Raw genomic sequence first — 12,462 nt, forward strand, 5'->3', positions numbered from 1 at the left:
CTCTTCTCTCCGTGTGAGGAGGCAGTTGCTCAGCAAGTGTGATGCAAGTTCAGTTTACGTCCAGAACTCTAGCAGCAAGGGACACTGAGAAATAAGGTGTGGGGCTTTCCAATCTCTCCAGTTAGGAGGGTGAAACGATAGGCCATTAAATAGGCTCAAGAGAGCCTATCCAAGAACGTACCACAGGGTTTCTAAGTCTTGACCAATGGTAAAGCTGTATTTGGTCTTCCAATCGACGATGATGTGTCTCTTCCATAAAATAGAACCCGAGGTGAGGGCGGGGGGGTGGGGTGGTGAGAGGCATCCCTTCCCCTCACTGTGCCCCAGCCTGAGCCATTCAGCCACAGCTAGGAAGCCGGCTCTGCAGGAACGTGGCCGTCCCACCTGAACCACGCGCATGGAGTGAGGCTGGAGGACTTTCCTGCCAACGGGACAAGTGCTTGGTGTCAGATCCTAAAGAATCTACCGCACAGCAATCCCTCCTTCCCCGCAGGTTCACCTTCTGTGGTTTCGGTTACCTGCAGTCAACTGTGGTCCGGAAGCAGGCGCTCCTCCTTCATTAGCAGGTCAGCAGGAGCCTAAGCCTACTTGCGTCACAGCGCCTATGTCATTCCCCTCACGTCGTCTCATCACGTAGGCATTTTATCATCTCACAGCATCACCAGAAGGGTGAGTACCATACAATAAGCTATTTTGAGAGAGAGAGAGAGCACATTCACATAACTTTTATTACAGCATATCATTATAATTGTTCTATTTTATTTTTAGTTGTTGTTAATCTCTTACTGTGCCTAATTTACAAATTAACATAGGTATGTATGTATAGGAAAAAACATAGCATATAAGGAGTTCGGTACATCTGTGGTTTCAGGCATCCACTGGGGGTCTAGGAACATATACCCCACAGGTAAGGGCGAACTACCATACTTGTTTTCCTGCACTGCTTTGGAATTTTTCCCTTTTCTTTTCTTTCTTTCCTTTAAAAAACTGTAGTTTCAGTTGAACTTAGGGAGGAGAGAGAAGTAAATGTAAGGGTTCGGTTCATTTTTTTTTTTTTTTAAGATTTATTTATTTATTTATTCGACAGAGATAGAGACAGCCAGTGAGAGAGGGAACACAAGCAGGGGGAGTGGGAGAGGAAGAAGCAGGCTCATAGCGTAGGAGCCTGATGTGGGGCTCGATCCCACAACGCTGGGATCACACCCTGAACCGCCCTGAGCCGAAGGCAGGTGCCTAACCACTGTGCCACCCAGGCGCCCCAGGGTTTGGTTCATCTTGAACTAGAGTTTTTGATTCCTATTAAGGCTGAATTTTTTCAGCTGGTATTGAACAACTGGATTATTTGTGAATTGTTATTCATATTTATGTTTATATTGGTATGTTTCTCTTTTCTTATTTATGCATAAGAATTACTTATCATATATTGTAATATTTTTCTAAGTTTGTCATTTTTATTCAATTTTAATGGCCTTTCCTTTTTTTCCTTACTGAAGGGCTTCGTGTATGTGCATGTGTGAGTTTTAACAAAGTCAAATTTATCCATATTTTTCCATTAAGGTTTCTAGTTTTGTTGCCAATCTCAGAAACACTTTAACCATCCCCAAGTTTATGTACACCTATATTTTCATCTAGTTCTAAAAGTCAACTGACTTAAATTTAGCGTATGGTGTAAGATAAGGATTTAACTTTATTATTTTCCCCCCTGCTACATCACCATTTGTCAAACTATGTATCCTCTCTCCAGTAGTTCGAAATGCTACTTTTATCACATCCTGAATGTCTCCGTGTGCTGGGTCTGTGCTCAGCCAACCATCCTGACAGCATGTTACACACTCAGTTACTTTTTGCTACCGCTCACTCTCCCCTCAAACCACTGTGCTGGGATTTTTGCTCCCACTGTGTTACAAACATTCCTCTGGCAAAGCTCATCACCAGACTCCTAATAGCCAAAGTCTGCGGATGCTTTTCAGGGCTTAGAATTCTTGATAGACCTCTCTGGTATATCTGATATTGCAGACAATTCTTTCCTTCTTGAAATCCCTTCTTTTGGGTTGATTTGTTTGCCTGTTTGTTTTGGTATATTTGAGACATTTGGATCTTTAGGTACATGCATCTTCATCTTTGCTGAATCCTGCCATGGTGTTCTCCAGAAGGACTATGGTACTTCACAGCCCCACAAGCAGTGTGAGATAGTCTAATGGGGTTACTTAGGGACAAGCGTTGGTAGAGCCGGGACGCTCCGGATCTCTGCCCCGCAGCATTTGCTCAGCTCCCCACAAATCTCTCTCTTGTGAACTTGAAACCTCCTGCCTGCCTTAGCTAACCCCATGACCATCCCCACTCTCCCCACAACACAAACCAATTGAGAGATTTAAAGGCTCACTTGCCTAAAACCTCGTGTTTGCATTTTGTCCCCTGTCCCAAAATCACCAGAGGCTTTCCAGGGCAGTCAAATAAAGTCTGAGCTCCTTGGATAGGCAGCCAAGGCCTTCCCTTTGCCCAGCTTCCTCATTCTTTCCAAGACTTATCTCCCCCCACTCTCTATAGGAGAACACTTGAATCCAGGCAAGGGGACCCATCCTGGTGCTGGGGGGTAAACCAGTACAGCCACTCTGCAAAAACATGTGGCAATATTTAATAAGGATGAAAATACACATACCAGGGGCGCCTAGGTGGCACAGCGGTTAAGTGTCTGCCTTCGGCTCAGGGCGTGATCCTGGCGTTATGGAATCGAGCCCCACATCAGGCTCCTCCGCTATGAGCCTGCTTCTTCCTCTCCCGCTCCCCCTGCTTGTGTTCCTTCTCTCGCTGGCTGTCTCTATCTCTGTCGAATGAATAAATAAAATCTTTGAAAAAAAAGAAAAGAAAATACACATACCAAACGACCAAGCAATTCCACGTTCGCACATGTGTACCGGAGCACGTGAACAAGGATATTTATACAGCATGGTTTGTAGGTACTCAAACTTGGAAGCAACCCAAGTGTCCATCGAGAGCAGAATGGATAAGTTCCAGTCTCTGTACCCTTTCTCACTCTGACCCTCACTGACCTAGCATCAGTGGGGATATTTCTTTTTCAGATAACATATCTTCATTTAAAACGGGAGCCCAACTGCCTACTTTCCAAAATAGTTCGGATTCTTTCCCCCCACTTAAAAATGAATTTCCTGTATCATTGTGTAAACATGTAGGAAAACTCTAACAAGTTGTGGTCAACTACTTGTTTTATCATTGTGTCCATCTAAGTCCATTTTTTCTTTATTAATCCACTTTTAAAAGTTTATATACAGTAAAATCCATTCTCTTTTAGTGTTCAGTTCTAAGAGTGTTAACAAATGCATACAACCTATCCTTTGCTTTTTTAAATTTATTTATTTTTTACAAAGGAGTATCAACATGGGTCTCACGTAATTGATCTTAGATTTTATCCACTGAGATCTGAGACTTTGGAAAACAAAGTTTGATTGGACAATTTGGTAGGCAAGTTGTGTTTACTCCATGAGTTCACAAAAGTTTACCTGTTTCACTTGTTGGTCCTTGCTCAATTGTTTGCATAGGTTCTGATTGTCTAGAATGGCCAGTCATGGGCTGACCCTCTCCACCAAGATCAGAAGGGAAAACAGGCCTGGATTTCAACTCTCTATGGACACTTGACAAGCCATTGCCGCAGGTGAAGTGTCCAGCCAAGGATCTTCTAAACAAGGTGTCCTCAGCTGCCAAGTACGTAAGCGACCTAAAACTCCAGGAGAGGGTCTGCCATTTCTGAGCTACCTTGTCATCTAGAAAGTGCCCAGATCTGATAGCCTAAGCATTGAGGGAGAGTGAACACTTGTCCCTACACTTCTCCAAGAAAGGCAGGAAAACTTGGACCTTAGTAGGCATACAGTTTTCAAAGTACCTTAAATCAACTAAGTTAACTTTTTAACCATAAGTCCACCAGTTCGTTTGTTCTGACATGATGCAATGCAAAAAATGTTTAATATTTCATTGATTAAAACCTAGAAATACTTGCATGCCATCCCACCAAGAGACCAACTACTATCTCACCCAATATTTTATCCCTCCCTACCCCAGTCGTTTTGACTTCTATTCTTCAGTGGATGACCTAAAAAATGGGATGCTAAGCCTCACCAAGATGGTGACCTTGATGGCCAGCGCCTCTGGGGTGGCCAGCACCTCTGGTGGGCTATTAACTTATCTTACAAATTTCCAGGTGGTGCAGATGCTGGTTGTCAGGAGACCACACTTTGAGAATCATAGCTGTAAATCTAAAAATTTATAGGAAATATGGAAGGCAGAGGAACCTATTAACACCATGAGGATATATTTTAAATCCAGACTCTGAGAAATAGTTCCTTCAACACATAAATTATAAGGCAAAAGAAAGCAAGAAAGAACCTACAGACAAAAAGAGACTTAGTAGGCATGGAGAGTAGGGTCAAGATAGTACAGTTGAAATACAAGCCTTGACCTCTGTATGAAGCTGAGTGTCAGCATCTATCAGATTCTGCCCAGTGCCTCCAACAGCAGCTACAGGCTGGACTTCAGGCCACCCTACTTAGACTGGTCACCTCCAAATCGCTTCAAAAGGGAAGGTTTCCTATCAACTCGAGTATAAAATATCATGGGAGCTCTTTGTTTGGGCACCAGTAGAAATAATACCCTATCATTGCTGAGGAGATAGTGACAGATTCCAGCTTCTACAGTCTAATCTGGTTCCAGGATGACACTGGGCATAGTGCTTTCATTGACATTTACTTTATAGATCAAATGATGCCTTTGACTTTAATATCCTTCTGCAAAAATCACTTCAAGTGGGTAAAGCAAGTATCTAAGATGTCCAATGAATCTCAAGAACTAGATACTCAGCCCAAGTTGGATCTGGGCTTCAAGGAAGGACAGACCATCAAGTTGAGTAGTAGGAACATTGCAACCAAGAGATGATGGGTCTCTAAGCCCAGGACCACAGGGCACTGGGGACCTAAGTTTACTCCCAACCGCCCTTGGAGGCAAAATCACTATTCCCCTTCCACCCTCAGAGGATGCCATGAGCAATCATGTTGCCCCCATCACCCATTCCAAATCTAACCATGGAGGCAGTGACACAGATAACCTTTTAGGATGGGCTTCTACTCCTGTCATGACACCAGCTCCAGTCTCCAGACTCCAGTCTCTCCAGACTTGGGGAGACTTTGGCCCTGCATCCAGCTCTGTTCCAAACCTGGCACCACAGCCATCCAACTAAGTCCAGGACTGAATAGCCTTGGCAGAACATCAAGAACGGACTTGAAGAATAAAAATGACCACGAGAAGATAGGGAAGAAAACCCCATCCTTGATGAAGAAAACAGATGAGGTGCAGAAGAGATTTTTTCTAAACAATTGCAATATATATTTTTTGGGGGGTGATCAGAATACTTACACAGAGGAGCCAGCAGATATTCTTGAAGACCTTGTCATAGAGTTCATCACTGAAATGATGCACAAGGCGATGTCAGTTGAAAGACAAGGTCGAGAACAAGTTGAAGATTTCATCTTCTTGATTTGAAACGATCCAGGGAAACTTGTTAAGGTTACTCGTGATTACTGTGAATGAAGAATTGAAACAGGCTGGAAAAGAATTTGATGAAGCCTACTATAGATCCTGACATGTTTCTAATTTCTGAAGCTTCATTATCTTGTGGGGCAGCCATATATAATAACTGAATATTTTCAGCAGTAAGGTCTATGTAATTGGAAGATGGGAAAACACAAAATCTTCATGTCTTCAATTTAAGAGTGATATTTGAGATTTTAATTGCCTGCTTTGATATTACCATACTTGAATTACTTACTGGGTTTCAATGACCACACAAAAGTTATCTTATCTTGCGAACCACACAGTTCCTTCTGACTTTCGAAGATATGATGAAGTAGTACTTGTATTAGGTGTCTTTCTGCCATTGTAAGCTATACTATAGCTGTTTAATATGTGAAATCTAAATGTCACTTTTGACCCTGTGATACCTGAAATATGTTTCATGTATTTTCAAGTTTCTAGACAACAGTAATCTAACAGATTATTAAAGATAGTGAACAGTTGAATCACTATATTGTACACGTGAAACTAATATCACACTGTATGTTAACTGGAATTTAAATAAAAAGTGAAAAATAAAGAGAGTGAACTGGTTTGTGTTTCTGTTAAGTAGATGATATTGGAATATAGTCTTTGGTAAGAATGTTTATGTCTTAAAAAATAATTTGCTCTATCCTTTTCATTAGATAGCAAGTGATTTTTTGGAGAAACTAAATTTCATGTGAATGCTTGCATCGGAAAGCTTTTTTGACTTGAAAGGTTTGGGGCTTATACACACTATATAGTCAAGCTGTAGGAGAAATCATTCTCCTGGATCAGATTAAAGCTTCTAAAATACATGCTTTTAGTAGTAGTTGGAATGGAATTGCTTAAAGACCTGATGGCAGAATAAGCATTTGGGGTAGTGTTTTATTAACATATTTGTTAGTTCCTGTTCATTGTGGAAAGACGTACTTGATTAAAACCAAATATGGCCATGGAAGCCACTTCCTCACCTTCCTGCAGTTCAGGATATACGTATTTTGCGTGTATTTAGCTACGCTTTATTAAATTATTATTGCACTTAGTTTAAAATAAGGATTTAGGGGCGCCTGGGTGGCTCAGTCATTCGGCGTCTGCCTTCGGCTCAGGGTGTGATCCTGGCGTTTTGGGATCGAGCCCCACATCAAGCTCCTCCATTGGAAGCCCACTTCTTCCTCTCCCACTCCCCTTGCTTGTGTTCCCTCTCTCGCTGGCTGTCTCTCTGTCAAATAAATAAATAAAATCTTAGAAAAAAAGAGGAAAAATATAAAATAAGGATTTAAATTGCATTTAAAGAGATCGGTGAATGTTACTATTTGTGAAATGGAGCATTTTGTGTGCTGTTTATAAACATTATAAATCAGTAATTGGGAAAACTCTACTTTCTTAAGCTACTAATACCAGGAATAAAATATGAAAAATTAAAAACAGATGACCCATGACCCTGGGGACACAAATCTTTAAGTTGGAAAGCCCTTCTCTGTCCCAGAACTAAAACTACTGGACAGTCTTTTTCTTTTTTTTTTTTTTTTTAAGATTTTTTATTTATTTTATGTGACAGAGAGACAGCCAGCGAGAGAGGGAACACAGCAGGGGGAGTGGGAGAGGAAGAAGCAGGCTCACAGCGGAGAAGCCTGATGTGGGACTCGATCCTGGCACGCCGGGATCACGCCCTGAGCCGAAGGCAGATGCTTTAACGACTGCGCTACCCAGGCGCCCCTGGACAGTCTTTTTCTTAACTTTCCCATGGCGTGCAAGCTGGTTTGTGGTTCCCTTTGACATTACTTGCTGTGTATCTGCCATTTCCTGCCCATTAACAAGGCAGGCACAGTGGGGCTTACTGTGAAGGGCTCAGCAGGCCAGGGAGAAATGACCCCTAACATCTGCTAAAATTCTTCTCCACCTTTTACATTTCATGTCCTTCAGTCATCTCATGATCCTTGCGCACCTCTTTGTGAAGTCTTACTTAGCAATTTCAGGGACAAGAAATCCTTGCACTTCCTTTTCCCCTGAGCTAATTCTCTGAAAAGGGATAGACTAACCTGAGCGACTATAAATCCAGAATTTGGGCAGGGGTAGGGATGGAGAGAGTTGTCTTCTCTGGGCGCTGTTCTATACCCTTCTTCAAGGCATCTAGGGCTGTCTGCAGCTCCATCACCCTCTTGTACGTTCACACTTCCCTTCCTATGGGAGAAGGTTGTGTCGATGACATCTCCACTATTCTTTTCTGTTGGTTGGAGAAGCATATCTTTGGCCTGTAGGTGTGGCTTGGATGAAGGAAGTACAAGGGGCTGCTCTCAGTTATATTCTAGGGAAGTGTTTGTTTTCTTGTAGTTCCATCCTGTTGCTGCACGTGAAGCAAAGCTTTCCTTGGTGCTTGCCCCATTGTTTAATCATTGGCACGTTTAGAATTTCTAACCTGACCTGTGGAGCAGAGAGGTTGAAACCACTTAGCTCATGATGAGTACCTATGTTGCCATGCTGCCTGGGTATCTGCCCATTTCTGTGAACATTTTTTTTTTAATCTGTCTTAAAGTTCTTCAGTAGAAATGTGTTACATTATCATTTACAAAGTTGAAGGGTCATAGCTCCAGCTAATTGACAGGCTTCCCAAAGTGAAGGCTCTAGTACCCAACACCTAGAGAACCTCAAAAGCAGGTTGCTCTCCCACCACTTTCCCTTCCCCCAGCCTCCTTTTTTGTGTACAGTGCTCTGAGGAGAACATTCCTTCACAGGTCAATGGGCCCTATCAATTTGTTTAATTAATGGGCAACTTGAGGCAGAAATAAGAGGACATAATTTCTTCTCTTAGCACGTATTTGGATGCTGTTATGGACCGAATGTATGTGTACCTCAAAATTCATGTTGAAATATGATAGTATTTAGAGGTAGGGCTTGTGGGAGGAGATGAGGTCATGAGTGTGGAGCTTCATGAATGGGACTAGTCCATTTCTAAGAGGCCAGAGAGCTTGCTTATTCTCTTTCTGCCATTTGAGGATCCAAGATGTCAGCTGTCTGTGACCAGAAGAGCACCCTCTCCAGTACATGACCATGCTGGCACCCTGATCTCAGACTTCCAGCTTCTAGAACTGTGAGAAATAAATTTTTGTTGTTGATAAGCCAGCCAGTTTATGGTATTTTGCTGTAGCAGCCCAAGCGAAGATAGATGCTTGCAATCTGAATGAAGGAAATCCTTATATTTAATTTCAAAATACATTCTCTCTTGATTTCCCTCCTTTACCTCTTCCTTATTTTGGGTCCATTTTTTTTTCATTGTACTCCCGTTCCAGCAGCTCTATGCTTGCAGAGCCACAGCAGGGAATCTTTAAATTAAAGTTTTAAATAGAAAACACTGAAAGGAAAATCTCAGGGCACCTGAATGGCTCCATTGGTTAAGCATCTGCCTTCAGCTCAGGTCATGATCCCAGGGTCCTAGGATCAAGTCCTGCGTCAGGCTCCTTGCTCAAGAGGGAGCCTGCTTCTCCCTCTGCCTCTCTCTCTCTGTCTCCCATGAATAAATATATAAAATCTTAAAAAAAAAAAAAAAAGGAAAATCTCTACAATCATTAGTGACTAAGTACTGGCAACTTATGTTCTCAATCTTCCTTCACATTGTATTTTTTGTATTCTCAAGACGATTTTATATATATGCGTGTGTGTGTCTGTGTGTGTATATATATGTATACATTGCTGACACATTAAAAATAAAGTTTAAGGCATATGCAAACAAAGCATATGTGTTTTGGTACAATAATGGTAATTTAGAAAGAGGGACTCAAGAAACAACTATTTGTAGTGTATTGTCTTTTCTTTGAGCCTTACCCAAACACACATGCTGTAAAACAAAACATTTATGAGACAATCAGGGTAATCTGAACACTGGATATTTGATGAATTAAATTTTTTAGATGTGATAATGGCATTATAGTTTTCTTTAAGAACACTATCTTTTAGGGATACTAAAATACTTTGAAATGAAATGATAAGATAATGCCCAGGATCTGCTTCAAAATAATCTGGAGGGAAAGGAGAGCAAAGGGGTATAGAGGAAATATAATTGGTCATGAAATGATATCGGCAAATGGAGATTCATTACACCCTACTCTCATTTGAATGTTGAAATTTCCTATGAGAAAAAGTAACAAAACAAAACACAGGATGACAGACATATTTACTCTGACCCCAGTTATTTGGGCAAGATGAGTCTAGGTCTCACTCCCAAACTCCCCAGGCTTGCGGAGAGGAATGGAGATCAAATGTCCCAGGCCACCCCTTTGTGCGCCTCAGCGGTAGTGGCCATGTGTCCCTGGAGCAGCAGTGCCTGTTTCAGCTGGCACACATCGTACAGATGAAAGCAGCCTGGGTGAATGACATGTTTCTCAATATACCTGGAGGAGAGGGCTACATGGAGCGTAACACCCACAGGGAGGCAGGAGGAGCCCTCACCCGCAGAGCCCATGTTCTCCAGGTGCCCCTGGGCCTTCTCGATAGGGGTCAAGGTATTCCATCCTACAAAGCTTCCCCATTTGGGCACCTGGAGCTGTGGAACCCACATGCTCGTGCTCGTGGTTTGCTTTCAGCCCCAAGGCTGGGTAGGGCACCATCAGCTCTGGGGCACTGCACGTTTCCTAGGATGAGCCAGCAGAGGCTCAAGTCTCTGTACTGTCCCCCATCCTTGGTACAGAGTGCCTCACTAGGCCTCTCTCCCCCATCATCACAGCCCAGTTTCCAGAACCACCTTGGGCCCCATGAGCAGCTCCCATTGCCATCCACAGGCAATGATGCTTGCATCAGCTGTCTGCCATCCGCTGGCCACCCAGCTTCCACGATTATTGGGACACAGTGCACACATGCTGCTCTCTCCCCTTTCTGGCCACCATGACCCAGTTTCTGCTCCCTCTACCCCACTGAGACTGCTCTGGTCAGCTCACCAGGCATCTGACAATCAGGTGCTACTTTCTAGAATGCAGTCACATTACCTCTGAGCTATATCAGAGGCTGCTCACCACATCTCCTGAATCCCTCCTCCTTGGCCCTGACATTTCCTCTGGGAGCCTCTGCTCCAATGGATGCTCCCTTGGGCCCCACTGCAGGCTCTTGAACACTTAGGACTGCCCTCCCCGCGCCTGGACACTCTCCTCAGGTGACTTGTGGCCTCACCTGATTTCCAGGCCTTCAGTTGCTTGCTCTGCCTTGACCAAGTCCTGTAGGCCAGTGCCCTTCTGTTCACTGTGCTACTTCAGGACTTGGGGGACTGCAGGGCATGGGGTCTGGCTTTCCTGGTGGCTAAGTAATACAATCCCAGCAAGTGAGGGAGAGCAAACACCTCACAGGGCAAACTTGGAGCAACGTAAGACAGAAGACAGGAAGGAGAGCAGGTGAATCTGCTCTCCATCCCTCCCTCAACCCGATGTAATGTTGCAGCCAGGCACGGTGTTTGTGAACAGTCTAACCAGAGACAGCACACATGGGCAGGTGGCTAGCTGTGTCTTGGTGAAGCAGTGGGCAACTCATTAAAACAAACCTTGTTTCTTCTCCTTCCCTGCCTAGTTTCCCTCCCCTCCCCTCACTCGCAGTACTTTGGGACTGCAACTACTATAAAGCACTAGCACTTCAGCTTCGCCTCTGATTCGGTTTTCTAAGTAACCTGAATTAAGACCCTACACCTCACCCAAACCAACCACCACTGACACAACTCATTCCCCAAACCGTATCTCCAAACCAGACTTCGTGCTGAGCTCCAGGACTCAGCCAGCTCCAACTGCCAAAGGCCATCTGCACTCAGACATTCTTACAAGCACCTCATATCCATTTCCAAAATGAAACTCACAGTTCTCCTTCCCAAACACGTACTCTTCTCCCTGTGTTTTAGGGGATGCCAAGATAAAAGACATCCTCTAGGAACTCTCAGTCTGTCTACAGTGGGTGACCAAGGGTAAACTGATGACTACAATGACAAGAGCTGCTTCCCAGTATGAAGCTGGCATGCATTATCTCTTTTAGCCTTCACGGCAACCCTGGAAGGCGTCATTCTTCCCATTCTGTTATTGAGAAAGCAAACCAAAAGTTAGAAACCTTGTCAAGGAACAAGACAACTAAATCCAAGCACACCTGGAAAAAATGTTCATATTCTCTGCTCCCTCCAGTACAGGAGCACCCAACAGGTCACAGGAATTGGAGATTTCCTAAGGTGTCAATGCCAGAGCTGTCCTAGTAAATGAACAGGATGTCAGCTGAGGTGGGGTGGGGCAGGAGGTGGCTGGCTGGCTTTCTGGGCAGGGGCAAGGGGCCTGAGAGAGCACAGGGTGGCAGAGCAACTGCAGGGATTCACTAAGGGAAGACCACCATGCACACGTGGACAAGTAGCCCCAAGAGAGGCTGGAGAGGTGGGCAGGACCCAAAACACAAATGGCCTTGTGTGCAATTCTAGTGCATTTAAATTTTAAGTTCTAGATACTTAGAGCAACTACTTTAGGATTTTATTTAAATTTCAAATTTTAGTTGGAAGAATCATTTCAGGAGTTAAAGCAGGGAATAACATGGCCCAGTTTAAATTCTGGAAAGGTCCCTCTGCTGTGAGTGGGAACCGGTTGACAGATGCATGGAGGTAGGGTGGCTGATCCTAAGTCCTAGCTCCCCTAACTCCATAAATAACTTAGGTGTCAAGCCCCTGGTCTAGCCCTTTTCCCCTTGTTCACAGTAACTTCCTGCATGTGAATGTGAGAGGCACACCGTTCCACTGGTCTCTACAGAGAGGGGCCCTCGAATCTGGCACAGCCAAAGCCTCCTCAGGATCCCTTTTCCTCCACTCCTGCTCTGAACCAAAAGGCCCAAGTCTCATTCTCAACACCACACGGAAAGCAC

The 12,462-nt window shown here is 43.9% G+C and overlaps 1 pseudogene; it reads left to right on the plus strand.

The window, feature by feature from the left end:
• The first annotated feature begins 238 nt into the window (after positions 1–238).
• On the plus strand, positions 239–5,257 carry LOC123786164 (adaptin ear-binding coat-associated protein 1 pseudogene; annotated as a pseudogene).
• The last annotated feature ends 7,205 nt before the right edge of the window (positions 5,258–12,462 follow it).

The sequence above is a fragment of the Ursus americanus genome, chromosome 7 (assembly GCF_024610735.1).
Source record: "Ursus americanus isolate L20-20 chromosome 7, mUrsAme1.1.p, whole genome shotgun sequence".
Taxonomy (NCBI): Eukaryota; Metazoa; Chordata; class Mammalia; order Carnivora; family Ursidae; genus Ursus; species Ursus americanus.